This window comes from Rattus norvegicus, chromosome 9 (genome assembly GCF_036323735.1).
Source record: "Rattus norvegicus strain BN/NHsdMcwi chromosome 9, GRCr8, whole genome shotgun sequence".
In the NCBI taxonomy this organism is placed as follows: domain Eukaryota; kingdom Metazoa; phylum Chordata; class Mammalia; order Rodentia; family Muridae; genus Rattus; species Rattus norvegicus.
Window position 1 is genome coordinate 100,132,456 of NC_086027.1, and position 14,333 is coordinate 100,146,788.

General features: G+C 47.5%; 1 protein-coding gene across 10 annotated transcripts in view; it reads right to left on the reverse strand.

Annotated features, from left to right (window-relative positions):
* Hdac4 (histone deacetylase 4) overlaps nt 1-14,333 on the reverse strand; it is a 250,023-nt gene that overhangs the window by 181,484 nt on the left and 54,206 nt on the right. Inside the window, exon 1 of one of the 10 annotated variants that reach the window (XM_008767279.4) lies at nt 638-12,333. The exons of the other annotated variants lie outside the window; for them this stretch is intronic. The gene's annotated coding sequence lies outside the window, so the exon portion shown is untranslated. Of the gene's footprint in view, nt 1-637; nt 12,334-14,333 lie in introns of those variants that run through there. 10 annotated transcript variants of the gene reach the window in all.

Below are 14,333 nucleotides of genomic sequence, written 5' to 3' on the forward strand. Positions count from 1 at the left end.
GCCTGAGCTCCCTGATGGTTGTGACACAGCACAGCTGACTGACTGGAGTGGCCTCTGGTGATAAACTCTCCTGACAGGAATTCAAATGTGGCCTGGAGAAGCAGCGAGTATTGAGTCAGTAAAAACACAGCCTTGTCCAGCTCGGCTTTTGTCCTCGCACTGGAGGAGCTACCTACCTTTCTGACCAGGTGAGTGAGCAGCTCACATTTCAGAAGGGCAAGGATGGACGCTCAAAGTCCAGCACGGGTACAGCAGGTCAGTGGATCTTAGACAGTCCCACCTCCCACTCAGAACAGAGGCCTAGCCTCCGGAATGAGACCCCAGGGCACTGAGAGCTGCCTGCTAGCTCTCTCCCCTTCACAGGGCTGTATGTACACAGCAAAGACACATGCATGTGCCCCGATCCTGACACACAAGCAAGCATACCAACAAACTGTATACCCACTTCATTCCTAAATCTACCCCTTCAGAAGCAAGCCGCTGGCTAGTTAGAGGTAGCACCATGCATAGTGTCCCCCAGGAGTTCAAATGCTAAAAGTTTATTCCAAAGCACTGGTCACTGGGAACACCACTGAGCAGCTATATAACAAACCCCAGGAAATCCTTAAAGTTTCTCAGCAGATCAAAGACATTTTACCTTCAGCTAAGACCTCCGGTCAGTCTGAGAAGCCCCTCCAAAGCTGTTTGTCCAAGAGCAGAAAGCCCCAACGCTGCTCTGCCGGGCTCGCTGGGAAGAGTCTCACTGCTCTGCCCTGACATCTGGTTTCTATTTCATATCCATGTTGTCACATTACATAACAAGCAGATGATATGGGGAGTGCCACGAAAGTCTCAGCCCAAGGCTCACAGAGAATGCCCCAAACACTGTTTATCTTCAGGCCAGGAGCATTCACTCAACCAAACTGGACAGACACTGGGCTGCTCAGAGCACTGGGAAACACCCTGTCTGCAAGGCAAGCAAAGCAAGCCTCCTCAAGACAGCCCGTAAATGACCCAGTGCCCCTTCCTTCCTCGCCTTCTGCCTTCACAAAATGAACTCTGGCCTACATTTAGTTTTTCTGCACCTGGAAAATGACTTCTGCCTTGGAGGCATAGAGGAAGGTGTTAACGCACAGGGTCACAGTGGAATCAGGGGCAGAAAGTTCCTGACACACCTGCCTGCTCTACCTGTGTGGGACCCAAGAGAAGAGCTCTCTACCCGATGGCACAGTCCTGCTAGCAAGAATCCTCAGCTTTTCCACACCATGTCTGCCCTGTGCACACTGGCACAGCCCTCCTCAGCTTATTTGCAGAGGTACTCTGTCACCTTGGGAGTTCTTTGCAGCACAGACAAAAGAACAGGGAAGTCGGCCACTAGAGAGTAGGCAAGGCCGAAAGGGGCCCAAATCTTCAGAACAGACACACATGGCTGACTACACCTAGTCCATGATCCCTGAACTAGTACTCTGAATTTTAAAGTAGACACACCCATAACATGGCCAGAAGACTTTCAGACAACAAGCCATGAGTTAACTAACTTACACAGGCTGCACCATTAGTTAAGGGAGAACTTTCCCTCTAATAAATATGCGCTGAGACCGCCTTCTATGTGCTCAGCTGACACACAAGTACTTCACCCCAACTTTACTGCCATGTGCCTGCTGATGCTGGCCTTGCTCCCATGAAGCCATCAGTCTGGAAGCAGCTCAAAAAAGAGAAAGCTGTCAAAGACAAGTGAACCCTACCTACTGAAAGGTCAGTCAGCTGTGGAAGGTCTACCATACCCTGTGCCCAGGAATCAACTTGAACATGAGAAGTCCCCTCAACAGAATGCCTCAACAGTGGATGGGAAGGGATGTCCCATGGTGACAGAGAACAGCCTGTCTGTCTCTTGCCTCTCATTTCTTCTTCCTCGCATCTCATAGTGGACTCTCAAGCCCCTAGTTTAGCCTCCAAAGAATGGGGGCTTGTTCTCAGAGCTGGAGTTCTGGGGTTCTTTCAGGCACTAGACTGCAATGGAAAAGCTAAAGAGACTAAAGAGACCCACCCTGTAACTTGAGTCTGCAGCTGATGAGCCTTGGTGTTGTGTGTCAGCATCGCCACTGAAAGGGGCCCTATCGGGTTGGGGATTTAGCTCAGCGGTAGAGCGCTTGCCTAGCGAGCGCAAGGCCCTGGGTTCGGTCCCCAGCTCCGAAAAAAAGAAAAAAGAAAAAAAAAAAAAGAAAGGGGCCCTATGCCCCATTCCCAACTAAGGGCGGAGCAGCAGCACCACCTCAGCAAGGATGGGATCTGAGGGCCAGCAGCAGCACAGAGCAAAGGCAGCACTCTCTTCTTAGGGGGGCCTCCACACCACTGCCAGGGTTTCAATGCCAGGGCCTCAGACCATGACGGCCAGACAAGAGGGAGCCCATCTGCACGCTGGTGTCTCCATCACACACAGCCAGAGGTGGCGGTGTAAACCCTATTTCCAGAGCAGGCTGACCAGGGTGAGTCCCCACATGGTACCCAGAAGGTCTGCTCTGCACACATGCGGGCACACGCTCACATGTGTTCTTCTCTCCCTTAACCATCTGATAGAACATGAGTGATCAGTAAAATCCAAGCAATAATGTTCCATTGCCCCAGACCCTAAGCACACCCCTTGCGCGCTGTTTATGGGGTGTATGGCCAGGGGTAATGGCTCTACTGTTGCACTTTCTGACACACATGCTGTCGGACTTGGCTCTTGGTCATCATCTGTTCTACGCTGCAGAGGAAAGACAAACCACTCTATTCTTTGTATGTCCAACCCATGAAAAACTTTCACACTAGCCTTTATGAAATGGACGCTGACTTAGAGACAGGCGTGGTGCCCCAGGGTGAGGCTGCTGTTTGTTGTGCCAAAGCTGCACAGCACTCAGCAGACCAAGAACAGAACAGGCGGGTGGCCCGAGCTCTGTACCCACAGCTACACACAGGCTGCAAAACGGAGGCTTCAACAAAGTGTAGGAGAGTGGTCGCAGCTCGGGACCAGCAGGAGCATGGCGGCCCAGGCGGATCCCCTTCCCTCTTGGCTTCCTCACTACAGGGGCTGGCTCAGTCACCAGCTCCGGCTCCATTTGCAAACCCCACACATAGCCCACAGGCAGGCCACCACAGTGCTTGCTGTAAAGATAAAGAGGCTGTGGAAAAAAAGCTGGAGGCAGTAGCCTGGTGCAGCTTGCATCCAAGACTACCCCAGAGGAAGGCCGAGGCATGTCCGCCTTTGATCTCTGCCCAAGTACATTTGGGGAACCCGAAAGAGGGGTGATGACTGGATAAGGAAGCTCTCTCTCCTCTGTCCCTGTCTCTTTACCAAGCTGGCTTCTACTTGGAGTCATTCCGTATTTTAAATGTGCTCTACACGGAGAACAACAAACGTCCTTGAAAAAAGAACTAGATGGGATGTCCCTGAGGTAACCAGGAACTGATCTTATTGTCTCAGAACTAAGAGGCTGGGGCAAGGACTCTAGAGGTACTCAAAACTCAACAACAACTCTTCTCCTTGGAACTGAACCCAGGCTTGAAACTCCAAGCTGTTGGGACTGTACCTACAGACCTTCAATGGGACACTTGCAATATGGCAGTGACACCTGGGAATCATGTGGTTTTTGCAGCATTAACAAGCATGGCTAGGCTGATCTTCAACCCCCAGATTATTCCAGCTCTCTGTTCAGTCACATTATAGCTTCTGGAGTTCCACACAACAGTCAACTGAGGACAGTGAACAATGCAAAGCCTGAGAGGGGACCCTGTTTCTGGCAGCGTGACCATGTCATCTACAAAACTGTATTCAGCAGGCCATGAATGAATGCCACAGAACAGGAGTTCGAAGCAAGGCAAATCTAGGGACAAGGCTGAACACAAGGCTGCCAATGGCTGGAAGGGAGCAGATCCAGAGAGAAAGTGCCCTTGAGGACTCGGAGCCACAGATCGCCTTGCACTGAGCAGCTGGTGAGCCCTGACAGAAGCCTGGGCTCGTGAACCCTAAGGTATGCTCTAAGCAGGGCCCCAGCCACTGAGTGTAATCACGCCAGAATCCTCCTGAAGGAATGCGTCAGCAACACATACGCTGTCCACAGAAAGTTCTAAGAACAAAAGTCATAGTAATGAGCCATATAAAACAGAAATAAATTATAATCCTTGAAATTTTAAACGAAATGAATGATTTAAATAATGAAGTAGATAAAGCTGAAGGGAGACTTGCTCAACAATGAAAAGCCCTATAGAAGTAATTCAGAGAGGACTTGTAGAGAACTGGAGCTTGGTTCTCAGCACCCATACCAGGTGGCTCACAAATGCCTGTAACTTCAGTTCCAGGGGATCCAATGCTCTCTTCTGGGCTCCACGGGCATCTGCACTCTAGAAACACACATACTCCTATTTAAAATAAACCTCCCAAGGGCATAGTGGGAATGGGGGGTTTGTGAGAGGCCAGAGAAAAATATGCAACATCACTAGTGTTCTAAAAAGAAAGATTTAGGACAGAAATGTACATTTGAAGAATGCTGAGTACTAACAGAGGCACAAAGAACAGAGCTATACCCAAGGCAGCATGGTGCTGGCACAATGACCAGACACAGCCAGGTAAAAGGACAGAGTCCAGAAAGAGTGATGGTAGCATTTCAGTCACTGATACAACAGGGACCTGTAAATAAACAGCACTGGGACAGCGAAGGGTGATCTGGGTTAAGATAAAATTAGACCAAAACACCACCACACCCAAGAGTAACCTTTCAACAGTCATGGTATGATACACGCTCATCACACAACACAAGGGACAAGGAGCCCCCAGTGGCTACACAGAAGCTGGCTTACCACTGGAGGTCCCAATACAGGTGCAAAAAGTGCACAGTGAGTGTGACTCTGGGGAAGGCTTGGCAGTAAATGAGACAATGAAGTGACAGTAAGGTGTCAAAAGCAGCAGGTAAAGAGGGGGAACCATGTGGGTAAATATGTAGCTAGCACTCATGGTTCCTCCTATGAAGAACTCTGGAAAAGCACGGGAACCAAGTCCAACATGCCAACTGAAAAACAGCCTTTGGAAAGGAGCGAGGCTCTGGATCTATACAGACGGCAAGTAAGAAGAGACACTCATCTGCTGGCACAGCATGTAGGAACCACCTACCATGCCAGACCCAGCTAGTGGGCCTATGAAACAGTACTCCTTCTATGCAGGAAACTTCGGAAATTATAACAGAATTTTATATATATAACATATATATTATATATAATATATAATATTACATTACATATATTACTCTTTCTACATAAATCAGTTCCCTACAGTAACTCAGACAACGCAGCCCCTATAAAGTCATACACAGAGCTGCTCCCTGAGTAAAGCCCCAGTGGGCACACTGCCATATTCCCTTCATAGGGTGCCTGGTTCACAGAGTCAACTGTTAAAGAGCTTCAAACAAGCAGGCATCCAGGGCCCAGTAGATGTCAGGAGTCAGTGGAGACTCCTGTGAACACTTGCACAATGCAGAGGCAAGGTGTATTCCTGCTCTGTCACACAAGCAACTGCAAGGGCAGGGTGAGCAGGAGAGCTTCGCTAAATCTCACTGCCACTCTGAGCATATTCAGCTCCATACTCGCAAGGGAAGATCAACAAATGAGAACAGGAATGGAGAGAGAAATGAAACACTGACACGTGGATCGAACTGTTTCACACAAAAGTGGGAATCTCTGAAGCTCTCTGGACACAAAGTTCGGTCCTATGCCTTCAAAGCATGCTGAGTTCTGGTCACTGGGTTTCCTTTTCACAGGCACACGTTTTTGTTGTTGTTGTTGTTGTTTTAATATTCTAAAATTGAACAAATGAATAAATACATTTTTTAAAAATTCTGGCTGCTAAGTACTTTTCTCTCCAGGGGACTATCCACTATGAAGAGACAAGTACTGCCCAGGGCCACTGCACTGCTGAGTGGAACTGGAGGTACAGGTCATGCATAATGGACTTACATATAAGAACCCAAAAAGGAGCTGCATTCAACTATCTCTATAGTTGAACCCCAGCTCTGTGCTGAGGCAGAACAAGAGCTCCTATGAGTCATATCCGGGGCAGCCTGATCTCTAAAATGTTCACAACAATAAAGGGGTACAAGCCAGGGAGCAACCAAGAATCAGGAGTTCAGATGAACATAAACAGAAAAGGAACTCTTCATAATGAAAAGTCACCTTTAACCAAATGACAGTAATCACAGTCACCAGGGCTGTGGGAGATATCTTTAAGCAACAGCAAGGTCAGCCAGGAGTCACAGAAGAATTCAGAAGCCTCAGATCAGAGGCTTTAGTCCCCCAATAGCTTCTTGTTACAAGCTTCTGGCAACATCCCTTCAGCCTCCTGAACAAGTGGAAGCCAGGGCACCTAAGATTCTAGGACAACCTCTGTGCCTCACAGCCCAACTTTGACCATGTGAAATGAACAGGAGGAAATGAACAAGGTCGAGGGGAGGGACTTTTTTTTTCTTTTTTAATGGCAGCCTTGTCTGATTCCATACTGTTCTTGTTAGGAAGCAACAGAAAGGTCACTAAGACTGTCCAAGGTTAGAGAAGCCTGTGGAACAGAAGGCAGGAATGGAGTGAGGACCTGAGGTTTTCTTTTGACACATAAACCATTCTTATCAGACAATCAACAAAATGTGGACACAGAGAACAGTCCTGGGTCACAGTAAACTTTCTGAATTTATACAAGTTATGGGGTAATGGGAGGCTGTCCTTGTTCTAGGTAATACATACAGGATAGAAAAAAAGTTAAGTCCTGAAATGTTCCCCAATTCCTGAAATACATTACTCTTCAGATAGATGATAGATAGATAGATAGATAGATAGATAGATAGATAGATAGATAGATAGATAGATAGATAAAGTAGGTAGGTAGGTAGCAAACACAAGACTAAGAAATCAGGGAACACTGAATTCACATACATCTCAAAATGACATTCATGCTATCAAGCAACAAGAGCACAGAGGGAGCAACTGCACTCGTCGGAGAAAGTCAAAGACACCATTCTCAGTCAGGGGTGCACACCTGAGAAGAAAATAAGACTGAAGAAAAAATGCTCCAATGAGAATGGGTACAGCAAAATAAATATGCAAGAAGTAAAACGAAGACCCCAGAATACAGCAAGCGATAACAACAACATTAATAAACACAGAAACAATAAAACAAGTATATTCCCTGAGGGATCATGGGGAGGGCAAGGGGGGGTCCTGAAGAAAGCACCCAGCACGTTAGCTTAGAGCTGAAAGTTAAGACACACACAGGACATCCACCCTACAGACCAGCAGCCAAATATCAAACAGAAACATGGATACTTCGGACAGGAAGTACCAACACCTACAACCTCCTACAAAGGAGGCTAACATCTGGCTATAGTTCAGCAGATGCCCAGAGAGCTCCCTTACATCAGTCCTGTGGGGGAGGGGTCGGAATACTGCTTATCTTCTTCTATACACCATGTGCACTTGCAGCAGGAAACACAAAGAGGCTCCCAACAGCACACTTACTAGTAGGCATGTTTGCAAATAAGCAGCAGCACACTACTACAGGACAGAGACTGTGTGAGGAACAGGCTTCAGGCAGATCCTAACCAATGGAAGGCTGACTACAGATCCTGCATGTGAGACTGGGTCTCACTAAGTCCTATCCACAAGACCTCACAGCTACAAAGCATGCGCTATAATCCCAGGTACATCAAATTTAAAATGCATAACTAAAACAAAAATTTTTAGTGACATATACATACATGGTTTAAAAAATATTAAAAGCAGAAGCAGAGGGTCTTCTAGGTGCTGCTGGTGTATTGCTTCTTTACATGGGGAAAATAAGAGCTGTGCATTTTTAACAGTATTTTGTAATCAAATTTAAAGTAGGTATATGGGAAGGGGAAAAAGGCTTGATTAAAGGAGCCAAGAAAGTGGCATCTCCATTACAGACTGCGGCAATACCTCAGTCAGTACAGTGCTTGCATCAAGAGCACAAGGACCTGAGCTCGGATCCCCAGCACACATGTGGGGCAGTCTCAGGATGTGTCGTGTGGACCCAGGGCCTTCTGTGCTCCCAACCATGAAAAAGGTTCACCCCTGTTCTCTTTCTCATAGGCCCAAACCTATCACTCATAAGGACTACAAGTTCTCCCCAGTTTGAAGAGGGTCTTACCTGGCCCTCGTGATTTTCCAAAACATCTCCTGCTCTTGGAGGAATCCTTCAGCACCCTGGTGCACTGTCCCTGGGGTGAAACTCCTGGTGAGTGGCTGCATGCATCAAGTGCTAGGGTGCTCTTCCCACTCACACTCAGGTAAACGCCTTAGAACAAGTTCAATGTGCTTATCACTTTTGTTTTATTGTTTCCTTTAAAAGGTTCTAAGTGGGAGAAAATGTGGGAGAACTCGGACCATGACCAAGTAGCACAGAACTCTTCCAGAAAACTCATGGCTGCACCATTCCCAGAGCTGTAAGGCCCAAGATGCACACCCTGACAATGACAACCACGGTTCTTCCAGCAATGTTGTGAAGGAAGCCCCTTTTATTTTAGGCTTTTGTGCTCTGGACTGACATGACTGTGCACACCTCTGGCTAGGGCAGTCTAGTTTTTTCAAATAGGAAATGTTTTACTAGCTGTCCCCTCAGCATCTCTTACCAGGGCCTTTCCTTTTCTTGCTCCAGAAATCCCCTGTTGCACAGTGTCACAGATCATCAAGCTGAGGCTGGGGCTATTCCCCTTGATCCAATGTCCCCACCCTGCACCCACAGGCCCATAAGTAGCCTGCAACAGCTTTGCATCTGGGCAACACTCCAGGAAGTCTGGACTATTCTCCAGGCACAGTGCAGTGTGCCTGTAGTGACTACTAAAGCCACTACACAGTGGCTAAAAGCCACTACACAGTGCTAGACACAGTGCCGTCCTCTTCCTTCTGTGAGCACTTGCCCTGACTGTTTGGGTTGGGAAGCAGCAGCCTGTACATTCATGCTAGTCTACTGCAGTCCTTGAAGTTGACCTTATGGGCATGAAAAAATACTACATGAGAACAAAATTCCTTAGCAATTAGAATTTATTTATATAAGTCATAAATCGCATAAGCCCTGGCATGGTGGTGACACATACCTGTGACTCCAGCACTCAGAAGGCTAAAGCAAGCAGACTGTAAGTTCAAGATCAGTATGGGCTGCATAGCCAGATCCTGTCTCAAAAACCAACCAATCAAACTCAGTGCAACTGCAAATATAAAGCCATCACCATTTCTAATAACTGCAGCTCGTGTCTAACAGTGCCCATTGTCTGGGTGGTAAGGTCACCCTGCTGAGGCCCCATCCCCTAGGCACCTGCTGCTCACTGCTGAAGGAGAGAACAACCTATGTAGCCCTGTCTTGCTTCTGGAAATGGAGAAGCCCACCCCTCAAAGTCTGGTGGCTCAACCCACCTGATGAACGCATGAGTACATCAATTACCATGCTGCCTAGGTCAAGGTCTCTTCCTACAGCCTACCTGTTCTGAGGTCTCCCCAGCTCCATTATTCCTACAATCTTTCCCCGGTCAGCTCCACATATTCTACCTGCTCAGACCTCACTGGTTAGCAATCTCGATGCTTGCAGTCCTGCTATGCTCCTCAGAGTCAATTCACACACTGATCTGAAATGGGTGAGATCTGAAAACTTGAGACCAGAAGAACCCTGGCCAAGCCCTTGAAGCTTCCCAGCAGACACAGAAGAGTATCACAGTTGGTGTCCTCTTCATCCATAAGACATCCAGACAAATGGAAGACTGCAACCTGATAGTTAGAAGCATGTAGTACTGCATCAAACTGCTCACACACGGCTTTTTTGATACCTTGACTTTCTCATCTACAAAATGGATAAACTCAGGGTTCATGTCCTTGCCCCTAAGCTGTCTCAGAAGTCCAAGCTGTCCAGCAATGTCAGCCATGAGACCATTATTCACTCTTCTGATCACTAACCTCCCCTTAGCACGTGTTACCAGATCAATCACTGCCCCCAATCTTGAAGTACCCTGCTGTGTGGGAGATGCTCAGTGAAGGATTCGTGTTGGGAATGGTGATGGTGTGGAATGGGAACCAGACTGGGTACTGATGCTCCAAGACTGTGAACACCAGCACCTCGAGACCCATACTCCAGTAGACTGTGAACTCACCACATCCCGGTTGGAGCACCTGGGCATTGCCTGCTGTGTGACTCGATAAGGGATCCCATGAGGAAATGCAGACATTGTGCACAGCCAGAGGGAACCCATGTCACAGACACCTCAGGGAGTAATATTATTAAAATATCCATCCCTTGTCTCAGCTATCCTACTTTTCTGAACTTGTATCCAAAAACACTAAAAACAATAATTGGTCACAAGCAAAAAGCTGTATGTTTAAGGATGTTCACAGAGGTGCTGCATGCTATAGATAAGTTTAAGCTGCCATTTAGAGAGGATTTGTAAGCACCGAAATGCCAATGGTTAAAAAGGCCATTGTTCCATTGTATTTGTTACAGATAGAAGCCTAAGTAGTGACCCAGAGACAGGGAGGAGTGGGGATGGGGCAGGATGCCAGGGGGTCCACACCAGAACTGTGTCAAAGCTAGCAGGGCAGAGTGAGCAGTTTCTTTCCACTGCATACCTTTAATTAAGCATTGCCAGATTCTAAGTTGATACTACATGGAAACTTTTAAAATTGGGGAGAGAACCATTTTCCTATTTAAAAAAAAAAAAGAAAAAACCCTACTTTCATATAAAATCACACAAAATCAAAAGGTGATCAAAGGTGAGGCTGGCAGCTCCTGAGAGCAGTTCTGTGACAGAGCACCAACAATGCAGGCTGACGGCACAGGTGCTTTGCCTGAAACAAGCCCTTCCCAGAGGGACCGCTGAGAGCAGACAGTGGATTCTGGGTCACCTCACCCCACCCCAACCCAACTGCAGGGGAAGGAACATCCAGCCAGAAACTACCGCAAAGCAGTACCCTCTGGTTCCACTCAGCATGCACCATGGGAAGGAGGACACGATGGTAGTCATACAAAGTGGGATCATACTACCTGAGCATAAAGGGGTGTCACAACCTCAGAGACAAGAACATATACTCTTAAAAACATACAAACAAAAAACCCTTTAAGTGAACTGTGAAAATTCAAAAAACAATATATTCATTATAGCTCCATTTGAATTCCGTACCACAAAAGTTCACCTTTATGGGTCACAACCACAGATGTTCTCAGGGAGCGTGGACGCAGCTGACAGGACTTTTATAACTTAAAAATGGACACAACAGGCAAGTAGCACTGGCTCCCAGCTGAAAATTACGATGCCCAGCAACAGAAACTTTGAGCACCTGAGTTCTTCTTCAAAGAAAGCGCTCAAATGATCCTGAACCTGAAACACAAATTGGGTGTGCAGAGGCAAAGGCGAGGCAGAGTTAGAAGGAAGCACAAGCTTGGGGCATCAGATGAGAAAGCCCATTCCGTCACAATGAACCCATATGAAGTCAAGCAGGAAAACAGACTCACAAGGTACATAATTCAAACAAGAAGGTTTGGGGAGAAAAGTAAACTCAAAATAAGACTGGCAATTTGGTTCTTCAAGCATTTTTGGTTAAAGGGAAGAACAGCAGTGTTGACACTCATTTGGATAAAAGGACTAAGCCCTGTTCCCAGCAAAGACTGTTGGCTGCTACTACTGCTTGCTTGGAGGGAACCAACCAGGCCAAGGCACCGTGCATGCTGCTATCTCCTCACTTAGCAGCCCACCCTACAGCCAGTGCACTCAGGCTCCAAGGGCGACCCATTGGGGACTCTGCAGAAAGCTGAGAGCAGCTTGGAAGCACCATTCATGGGATTCACCAGCTCACACCCTACAGAACTGCAGATCTACACCTGGTCAGTCATTCGCAAACGTGCCACTCTTCAGAGAGGGAGGCACAACAGAAGAAGGTACGGATACCAACATGCTGATAAAGGAATGTGGTGGCAGGGATGGGAGTCAGGAAAGGCCAAGTTGTAAGTCTGTCCACACACCCTGGCCTAGAAAAAACACAGCTGTGCTGATCTGGAAAGGGAGATGACTGTAGCTGACACAGCTTCCCAAGAAAAGTTCCCTATGACCTAACCACTTACAAGACAGCAACACCATCCTCAACAGCAGGCAGATCTCCACGTCTCATAATGGCCAAAAATCAACCCAAACTCAAAGGTCTAAATACAGAAACTAAAACCATAAAACTCTTACCAGAAAGATCTTCATACCTCGGACCTGGCAGCAGTGGCTTCTTAGACATGACACCAAAGTCAATCAACAAATGGAAACAAGAACTGAATCTCCTCAAAAGTAGACACTAGAGAACACAAAAGCAACACTGAGTGGGAGAAGCCCAGGCAAGCGGTAGACTAAGCACACCGAGTACTTCTGCAATTCACAGTAAGAAAACAACCCACTCAAACGGCCAAACCCTAGATAGACATCTCCACAAAGAAGATGCCTGAGTGTCTCCCCAGCGAGCACATGGGAGGGAGGGAAGAAGGGAGGGAGGGAGGGAGGGAGGGGCTTGCTCAGCAGCTCTCCTTACTAGCTAGGCAAATGAAAGCCAAGTCAAATGCCATCTTGACAAGAGCAAGGAACCAAACACTAGGAGGTGTTTAATAAAGTGCGCTCACTGAACAGCACTGATAAAAATAAAAAACATGTAAAAACTGTGGTTTCTGAACATGTGGCAACCACACGGTCTTCCAGGTCTGCCCCCAAGAATTCAAAGTGACACAAGTCTACCGATGTTTGCGTCACCTAAAACCTAAAATGACCCAAGTCTACATTAACAGAATGGAGAAACAAGGTGTAAATCATACAGAGGGAACATTATTCAGCCTGAGAAAGGAATGAGACTCTGTCCAGGTGCTTACACAGATATGCCTAAAACACTGTGCTGCACTACACAAGCCTGGCAGAGGACACACACTGCGCAGTCGCACTTACCTGAGGTATCTAGGGTTGACTGGTGGCCACTGGGGCTGGGAAGGGGATGCACAGCTGGTACTGAAAGGCACCGTTTCTGTTTGGAAAGGTTGGTGTTTGAAAACGGGTGCATAACCATGCATCATTCAGACGCACTTAAGGATGGTCACAGTGGGAATGATGTTTACGATGCCTATATTGTGCCACAATAAATAATAGACACAGAGTGAGCCAAGAAACCTACCTGCAAGCTGGAAAAGATCAGAAAAACACCCAAGTATAAGGGGGAAAGAGTAAGTGCTTCACAGCACGGACCAGCCTCGGCCCTGAACTCTATCCTCCTGCCTTTGCCTCTGAGTTCGGGCATTACAGGTATATGCTGTCATATCCAGGCAAAGGCTGTAACTGATATATAAAAGTGTTCAGGACACACTAAATGAAAGACCCCAGGGAAGAATGGGGAACCCACCATAAGCGCCATGTGTTGTTAAGAACAGTAAGGCTAACTGGGAAACTCAGGGCCTTAACTGAAGGCATCCCAGCAAGCTAATAGCTACTGCCTCTGTGGTTTAAGAGGCCCAGTTCCATGCTATCTTAAGACTCCATACAGCAAACAGAGCCAGTGGAGCAGTTCCCATGAATACCCTGTCCACAGGGAATATTCTGCTCATTCCTAAGAGAAGCACACAGACCCAAGACTTTCCCAGGCCCAGGGAACCACTGAGACCACATCACCTGCAGTAGAACCCACACACTCACATTTCCAGGAAAAGCTTAGCCTATGATGACTGATCAACTGTCTGCACTAAACATGTTTCAAAACCAGAGACTGCAGAGCCCCTGGAAGCCACAGGGGCCTGGGGTCTCATAAGCTGAGGCTGCTTGGCTTTGTTCTCTGAGCTGCACCTGAACACTTGGCCCAGCCATGAGCTTTACCACACCCGCAGAAGCTGTGTATTCACAGAGAGGCACAAGGCTTAGGGAGCAAATGACACAGCATGTAAACTTGAGCCTAATAAGCATTCTTCCAGCACCCAGGAGCCAGGGGAGATGTACCTTGCCTCGCATAGAGTTTAGATGGGGTGAGAAGCATTGAGCTCTAGCTCCACTGTGGCAGAACCCTAGAGCCCACTAAAGAAAGCCCCTGATGTCACATTCTGCACAGGCTACCTGGGCATCAAAGCCTCAGTCAGCAACTGCACTTGTAACTCTGCCTCTGGAGCCTCTGAGGACTCTGCCTCAGACACAGGATGACCTGACACAACCATGGAATATGCCCAGGGTCGCCACTGTTACCCCTTAGTATCTGCAACAGCTGGATTACAGAGGCTACAGTCACACATGCTCCCTAAAGGTTCCCTAGGAAGCTCTGATGTTTGTGTCTCA